The sequence below is a fragment of the Pseudophryne corroboree genome, unplaced genomic scaffold (assembly GCF_028390025.1).
Source record: "Pseudophryne corroboree isolate aPseCor3 unplaced genomic scaffold, aPseCor3.hap2 scaffold_1065, whole genome shotgun sequence".
NCBI classification, from domain to species: Eukaryota; Metazoa; Chordata; class Amphibia; order Anura; family Myobatrachidae; genus Pseudophryne; species Pseudophryne corroboree.
In genome coordinates, this window is record NW_026967692.1 from 189,387 (window position 1) to 197,754 (window position 8,368).

Consider the following 8,368-nt stretch of genomic DNA (forward strand, 5'->3'; position numbering starts at 1 on the left):
GAGCAATACAAAATGTACAAGTGATATATTAAAATCATCTTTCCAGCTTGAATTTCAATGATGCATTGGGGCAACAATTTTGTGAGAAACATCTTCACCCTTAAATAAAGATTTTCTTAATTCCTTACCTGTGTGCTAATTAGATATCACCTTGTTTTCACATTAAACAGACTTCCACATGAGAAAGCAGCAAGGATACAGTGGCGTTAATGTTTCCTGGTGTCAACCTGTATTATTTCAGTAGACATTGAAATGAGGATGCATCTTGCTGCCTTTCCAATGAAGCAAGTTTAATTTAGTAATAGGTGAAAAACCATCCCTACAAAGGTGTTAATCAGAGACTTGGCTTTGTGGACACTTTTCAAAGAACAAATTTGTTAGCATAAAAATAAAGCCAGAAAATGAAGAGCTGTTTAATCACTCAATTGGATTTTTTTTGCCAGCATATTTCTTTTTCTCTGCAACCCACTGCTAAATTGTGCTTCCTAGCTGTTTTTATAAAATCACTGAATCAAATCTAACTTTGATTACATCAGAGAAGGCCAGGTACCCTACACCATAACAGGGGGTTTGAAATTTTGACTTGTCTACTTAAAGATCACCAAAATCTGATAACAAGGTCAATTACGTCCCTGGGTGGGATTGAACCACCAACCTTTTGGTTAGTAGCCGGACACACTAACCGATTGCGCCACAGAGACACTTTGCAGAAAGTACATACTGACAAAGGCTAATAAGCATACATCTAGAACGTTTCCTAGAAAAACTTTAAAAAGTCAATAATCTGGAGAGTTTTTGTAAGATGTTTCTTCCATCAACCAACGAAGAAACACATTGGTACTTTCCCATGATGAGTGAGTGCTTCAGGATCTCTTGCACTTACATGTGCAGCAGAGTACTGCAATGGAAGCATGCTGGGCCCATAACCCAGAGGTAGGCAGATTGAAACTATCCTTTGCTATATGCATTTTTTTTTGTTAATTTAAGTAATCAAAACTGGGATTGATATTTTTGCTCTTTTATTTTTACTTAAAGTACAATAACTTTTACCATTTTAATTTGTTTTAATAGTATATTGACAATATAGTTTTCTTTAAAAAATCCACTTAATTTTCTTTACCCTATTATTAAAAGGGTAATTGACAAAAACAAACTACATTGTCACCAGAAGAGCAATACAAAATGTACAAGTGATCTTTCCAGCTTGAATTTCAATGATGCATTGGGGCAACGATTTTGTGAGAAACATCTTCACCCTTAAATAAAGATTTTCTTAATTCCTTACCTGTGTGCTAATTAGATATCACCTTGTTTTCACATTAAACATACTTCTACATGAGAAAGCAGCAAGGATGCAGTGGCGTTAATGTTTCCTGGTGTCAACCTGTATTATTTCAGTAGACATTGAAATGAGGATGCATCTTGCTGCCTTTCCAATGAAGCAAGTTTAATTTAGTTATAGGTGAAAAACCATCCCTACAAAGGTGTTAATCAGAGACTTGGCTTTGTGGACACTTTTTAGAGAACAAATTTGTTAGCATAAAAATAAAGGCAGAAAATGAAGAGCTGTTTAATCACTCAATTGGATTTTTCTGCCAGCATATTTTTTTTTCTCTGCAACCCATTGCTAAATTGTGCTTCCTAGCTGTTTTTTATAAAATCACTGAATCAAATCTAACTCTGATTACATCAGAGAAGGCCAGGTACCCTACACCATAAGAGGGGGTTTGAAATTTTGACTTGTCTACTTAAATATCACCAAAACCTGATCACAAGGTCAATTATGTCCCTGGGTGGGATTGAACCACCAACCTTTTGGTTAGTAGCCAGACACACTAACCGATTGCGCCACAGAGACAATTTGCAAAAAGTACATACTGACAAAGGCTAATAAGCATTCATCTAGAACGTTTCCTAGAAAAACTTTAAAAAGTCAATAATCTGGAGAGTTTTTGTAAGAATTTTCTTAAATCAACCAACGAAGAAACACATTGGTACTTTCCCATGATGAGTGAGTGCTTCAGGATCTCTTGCACTTACATGTGCAGCAGAGTACTGCAATGGAAGCATGCTGGGCCCATTAACCAGAGGTAGGCAGATTGAAACTATCCTCTGCTATATGCATTTTTTTTGTTAATTAAAGTAATCCAAAACTGGGATTGATATGTTAGCTATTTTATGTTTACTTAAAGTACAATAACTTTTACCATTTTAATTTGTTTTAATAGTATATTGACAGTATTGTTTTCTTTCAAAAATCCACTTAATTTTCTTTACCCTATTATTAAAATGGTAATTGACAAAAACAAACTACATTGTCACCAGAAGAGCAATACAAAATGTACAAGTGATATATTAAAATCATCTTTCCAGCTTGAATTTCAATGATGCATTGGGGCAACGATTTTGTGAGAAACATTTTCACCCTTAAATAAAGATTTTCTTAATTCCTTACCTGTGTGCTAATTAGATATCACCTTGTTTTCACATTAAACAGTCTTCCACATGAGAAAGCAGACCCCTAGTTCGCATTGAACACCCCCCACCCTCCTTTGGTGTGGGGCTCATGTTGGCCATGCCCCAGCCCCTGAAGCATTCAAGCTGATTTCTTGCAGCAGCTGGGCACTGTAACAGCTCCAGAGCTGCTCTGTAAGGCAAATAAAAGGGTGTGGGCCCTGCAACACCACCTGTAGTTCGCATTGTGCGTTGGAAGGCACAAAGTAAGCAGACGGGAGAAGTCAGGATAGTGCGCAAGGGCATAGAAGGGAGGGGCTCAAGAAAAGAGAAGTGGAAACAGACAGCAAACTAGGCTGGAGAGAGACCTGAGACAATGAGATCTAAATTATACCAGAGCCAACCAGGGGAAAGCACAAATGCAGTCCCCCCCCGCCCCTACCACAAATTATGCAGTCGAGATTCCCACATTTGGGGAAATAACAGAGGTCAGCATACCCAGAATGCAATGAATGAACCTCACCCTGGGAAAACAATCTTCATGACCATGGTATCACCTAAGCAAAATAAGTATGATTTGAGATAGGGCTGGGGAGGGCCGCTGCTCAGGCACACCTCCGTCAAGTAAAGGAGATTCAACTGAGGCAGCACAAGGGAACTCTCATCTGGGGACAACAACTGCAGGGAGAACACATTTTCAGACGAATGTGTGAGGGCAGAAGGCTCCCTCAGCACTCACCAGCGCCATTTTTTCTCCACAGCACCGCTGAGGCAGCTCCCCAGACTCTCGCCTGCTGAAACCACGGTAGACAAGAGGGTTGAAAAGAGTGGGGGGGGGCACATAATTCGGCGCAAATTACATACAGAAGCACTACTGGGCAAACATTAAGTTACTGTGTTATTCCTGGGTTATATAGCGCTGGGGTGTGTGCTGGCATACTCTCTCTCTCTGTCTCTCCAAAGGGCCTTGTGGGGAAACTGTTTTCAGAAAAAGCATTCCCTGTGTTTGTGGTGTGTCGGTACACGTGTGTCGACATGTCTGAGGAAGAAGGCTATATTAGAGAGGAGCGGGAGCAAATTAATGTGGAGTCTCTGCGACAGCTGATTGGATGGATATGTGGAATGTTTTAAATGCTAGTGTAAACTCAGTGCACAAAAGATTAGACAAGGCTGAAGCTTCGGGACAGTCAGGGTCTCAACCCATGCCTGATCCTATGTCGCAGGGACTGTCAGGGTCTCATAAGCGCCCACTATCCCAGATTGTTGACACAGATACTGACACGGATTCTGACTCCAGTGTCGATTACGATGATGCAAAATTACAGCCAAAATTGGCAAAATCCATTCGATATAGGATTATGGCAATAAAAGATGTTTTGCACATCACAGAGGAACCCCCTGTCCCTGACAAGAGGGTACATAAGTACAAGGGAAAGAAGCCTGAGGTAACCTTTCCCCCCTCACACGAGCTGAACGAGTTATGTGAAAAAGCCTGGGAATCTCCAGATAAAAGACTGCAGATTTCCAAAAGGATTCTTTTGGCGTATCCTTTCCCATCAATGGATAGGTTAAGATGGGAATCCTCCCCTAGGGTGGACAAAGCATTAACACGCTTATCCAAGAAGGTAGCCCTCCCGTCCCAGGATACGGCTACCCTCAAAGAGTCTGCTGACCGCAAACAGGAGATAACCCTGAAGTCCATTTATACACATTCGGGTACCTTACTCAGACCGGCAATTGCGTCGGCCTGGGTGTGTAGTAGTGCTGTAGCAGCATGGACGGATACCTTATCTGAGGGGATGGATACCCTAGATAAGGATACTATTTTATTGACCCTGGGGCATATAAGAGATGCTGTCCTATATGTGTGTATGCAAAGTACAGGTGGTGCTGCAGGGCTCACAACCTTTTACTTGTCTTGTAGAGCAAATCTGGAGCTGTTATTGGATCCATCTGCTGCAGGCCTTCCCCCAGGAATGCTTGCACTAGTTGTTGCATTTGGTTTGTTGTTTGGGGGTGCTTCAGTATTAGGCAGCCTTCTGCCCTCCCACATTCATCTGAAAATGTGTTCTCCCTGCAGTTGTTGTCCCCAGATGAGAGTTCCCTTGTGCTTCCTCAGTTGAATCTCCTTAACTTGACGGGGGTGTGCCCGAGCAGCCGACCTCCACAGCCCTATCCCAACACATACTTATCTTGCATATGAGATCTCTTGATCATGAAGATAGTTCTCACAGGGTGAGGTTCATCCATTACATTTTAAAGTAGGAAGGTACAAATTACATATTCGAATTACATATATGTGCTGGATTCAAATGTTTCCCCCCCTTCCTTTCTCAATTGTGCCCATCAGCAGCTATTCTTATGTTGCTGCTAATGGTTGTGACACATTTTTTTCTTCTGTGGGGTACACTGGACTCCACAAGGATTCATATTGGGGTGTAGAGTAGGATCTTGATCTGAGGCACCAACAAGCTCAAAGCTTTTGACTGTTCACAAGATACTCAGCGCCCCCTCCTCTATAACCTCGCTTCCATGAACAGGGAGCTCAGTTTGTAGTTGGTGCCTTCAGTAGCAGGCCACTTAACAGGGGGCTGCCTCAGGCATCCTATTCTTAGCTATTAATTTTGACAAGAAAAGAAGAACTTTTTTAATAAGAATCTACAAGGGCTGCAGCAGGCTAGGTCTAATAGACATATTTACTGCAGCTCCATCACTCCCAGCGGCACAGTATACTCCAGTGCCCCGGTTGCTGGGTCACTGCAGCGGAGGCTCCGGTTTCTTCCTAAGGTCAGTCACACACACACCGCCCTCCGGGATCACGAGGCCGCTGATGAAAGGGTGGTAAGGGGCTTCTGTGCCCACTTTATACCGTGATCCAGCGTGGCTGTAGGGGGCGGGCTGTGTGCGCACTGGCGTGGACACTGATTACTGGGCAGCTGCTCCACTAGCCACCAGGGACAGTTAAGGAGCACAGCTCTGGGGGTTTTTCTCCTATATTAACCCCATTTTGTACTACCCGCAGTGCATTGTGATAGGTAATAGGGCCTGATTCAGGTTGGATTGCAATCGCAATAAGCAATCCAACTGCAAAAATTGCTAAGAGCATACGCATCCGCCTGCAGATAATGCGATCGCCTCTGCCTGTCAATCGGTGCAGGGGGGGGGGGGGGGGTCAACAACACTCCATTTCCAAGTCGGAGATGGAGCGGTGCGGGGGCAGGGTTTCAATATTGGGTCGGCAACGGAGAAACAGGAGGCGTGGTCAGAGCGGCTGCATGACATCACATGGGCCGGACTCCGCCAGTGGAGCCCCAGCGTCATGCAGTAGATTTTGTAGAGGCCGGGGAGGACTTCTGTTCCTGGGAGCTAGCTGTGTTGTGCATCTTTTTTCCTCTGCCCCTACTTCTTGCAAGAAAGGACGCACCTCGCACTTTCTTGTTTCTTTGTGACCGAAAGGACTGCATTTGATAATGCAGAGCTTTCTTATGCTGTGAGGGAACATAAGGTAAAAAATTTGATTTTCCAGTGTTAATGCTTTGTCCATCCTAGGGGAGGATTCCCATCGTAACCTATCCGTTGATGGGAAAGGATACGCCATAAGAATCCTTTTGGAAATCTGCAGTCTTTTATCTGGAGATTCCCAAGCTTTTTCACATAACTCGTTCAGCTCGTGTGAGGGGGGAAAGGTTACCTCAGGCTTCTTTCCCTTGTACATATGTACCCTCTTGTCAGGGACAGGGGGTTCCTCTGTGATGTGCAAAACATCTTTTATTGCCATAATCCTATATCGAATGGATTTTGCCAATTTTGGCTGTTACTTTGCATCAACGTAATCGACACTGGAGTCAGAATCCGTGTCGGTATCTGTGTCAACAATCTGGGATAGTGGGCACTTATGAGACCCTGACAGTCCCTGCGACATAGGATCAGGCATGGGTTGAGACCCTGACTGTCCCAAAGCTTCAGCCTTGTCTAATCTTTTGTGCAATGAGTTTACACTAGCATTTAAAACATTCCACATATCCATCCAATCAGGTGTCGGCGGAGACACCACATTCATTTGCTCCCGCTCCTCTCTAATATAGCCTTCTTCCTCAGACATGTCGACACACGTGTACCGACACACCACACACACACAGGGAATGCTTTTTCTGAAGACAGTTTCCCCACAAGGCCCATTGGAGAGACAGAGAGAGAGAGTATGCCAGCACACACCCCAGCGCTATATAACCCAGGAATAACACAGTAACTTAATGTTTGTCCAGTAGCGCTGCTGTATGTCATTTGCGCCGAATTATGTGCCCCCCCTCTCTTTTCAACCCTCTTGTCTACCATGGTATAAGCAGGGGAGAGTCCGGGCAGCTTCCTCTCAGCGGTGCTGTGGAGAAAAAATGGCGCTGGTGAGTGCTGAGGGAGAAGCCCCGCCCCCTCGGCGGCGGGCTTCTGTCCCGCTTAAACTGTAAAATTGGCAGGGGCTCATACATATACAGTGCCCAGCTGTATATATGTTATATTTTTGCCAAAAAGAGGTTTATATTGCTCCCCAGGGCGCCCCCCCTGCGCCCTGCACCCTTACAGTGACCGGAGTATGTGAGGTGTATGGGAGCAATGGTGCACAGCTGCAGTGCTGTGCGTTACCTCAGTGAAGATCATGAACTCTTCTGCCGCCTCTGAAGTCTTCTTTTCTTCTCATACTCACCCGGCTTCTATCTTCTGAATCTGCGAGGGGGACGGCGGCGCGGCTCTGGGACGGACGGCGAGGGTGAGATCCTGCGTACCAATCCCTCTGGAGCTAATGGTGTCCAGTAGCCTAAGAAGCCGGACCTTGCAACTCAGAGAGTAGGGCTGCTTCTCTCCCCTCAGTCCCTCGATGCAGGGAGTCTGCTGCCAGCAGTGCTCCCTGAAAATTAAAAACCTAACAAAATACTTTCTGTCAGAAAGCTCAGGAGAGCTCCTGAAAAGCACCCAGTCTCAACTGGGCACAGTATCAAACTGAGGTATGGAGGAGGGGCATAGAGGGAGGAGCCAGTGCACACCCAGAACTAAAGTATTTCTTAAAGTGCCCATGTCTCCTGCGGAGCCCGTCTATCCCCATGGTCCTTACGGAGTCCCCAGCATACTCTAGGACATTAGAGAAACTAGAATTTTAATACCTACCGGTAAATCCTTTTCTTAGTCCGTAGAGGATGCTGGGCACCCGTCCCAGTGTGTACTGTGTCTGCAGTTATTAAATGGCCCTTAACTCCAGAACATTTATGTGGAGACAACTTTCCTGACTTGACCATCTTCCTTGGACGTTTTCCCCCTGTGTGACTGCTCCCCACCTCGAAAGGGTTGCATCCGTGGTCCCTAGGATCCAGTCCTGGATCCCGAACCATCGCCCCTCTAGGAGGTGAGAACTGTGCAGCCACCAATGGAGTGAGATTCTGGTCTTGGAAGACAGGATTATCCTCCGGTGCATGTGTAAGTGGGATCCGGACCACTTGTCCAACTGGTCCCACTGGAACACTCTGGCATGGAACCTGCCAAACTGAATGGCCTCGTAGGCCAAAACCATTTTCCCCAGCAACCGAATGCATTGATGGATTAACACTCTTGCTGGTTTCAGAATTTGTTTGACCAGACTCTGGATCTCCATAGCCTTTCCACTGGAGGAAAACCTCTTCTTCTGTGTCCAGTATCACTCCCAAAAACAACAACCGCGTCATTGGGACCAACTGCGATTTTGGCAAGTTTAGGAGCCAACCATGTTGTTGAAGAACTGTCAGGGAGAGTGCAATGTTTTGCACCAACTGGTCCCTGGATCTCGCCTTTATCAGGAGAACATCCAAGTACGGGATAATTGTGACTCCTTGCTTGCGAAGGAGAACCATCATTTCCGCCATCACCCTGGTGAAAATCCTCGGAGCCGTGG

General features: G+C 45.1%; 3 non-coding genes across 3 annotated transcripts; all 3 read right to left on the minus strand.

Annotated features, from left to right (window-relative positions):
- Positions 1-627: 627 nt before the first annotated feature.
- On the minus strand, positions 628-701 carry TRNAS-ACU (transfer RNA serine (anticodon ACU)). Its single transcript has one exon. It is a non-coding gene; the product is annotated as a tRNA-Ser (tRNA).
- A 1,083-nt stretch (positions 702-1,784) lies between these two features.
- On the minus strand, positions 1,785-1,858 carry TRNAS-ACU (transfer RNA serine (anticodon ACU)). Its single transcript has one exon. It is a non-coding gene; the product is annotated as a tRNA-Ser (tRNA).
- A 1,000-nt stretch (positions 1,859-2,858) lies between these two features.
- Positions 2,859-3,028, minus strand: LOC134988458 (U1 spliceosomal RNA). The gene has a single exon (XR_010193926.1). It is a non-coding gene; the product is annotated as a U1 spliceosomal RNA (small nuclear RNA).
- Between the last annotated feature and the right edge of the window lie 5,340 nt (positions 3,029-8,368).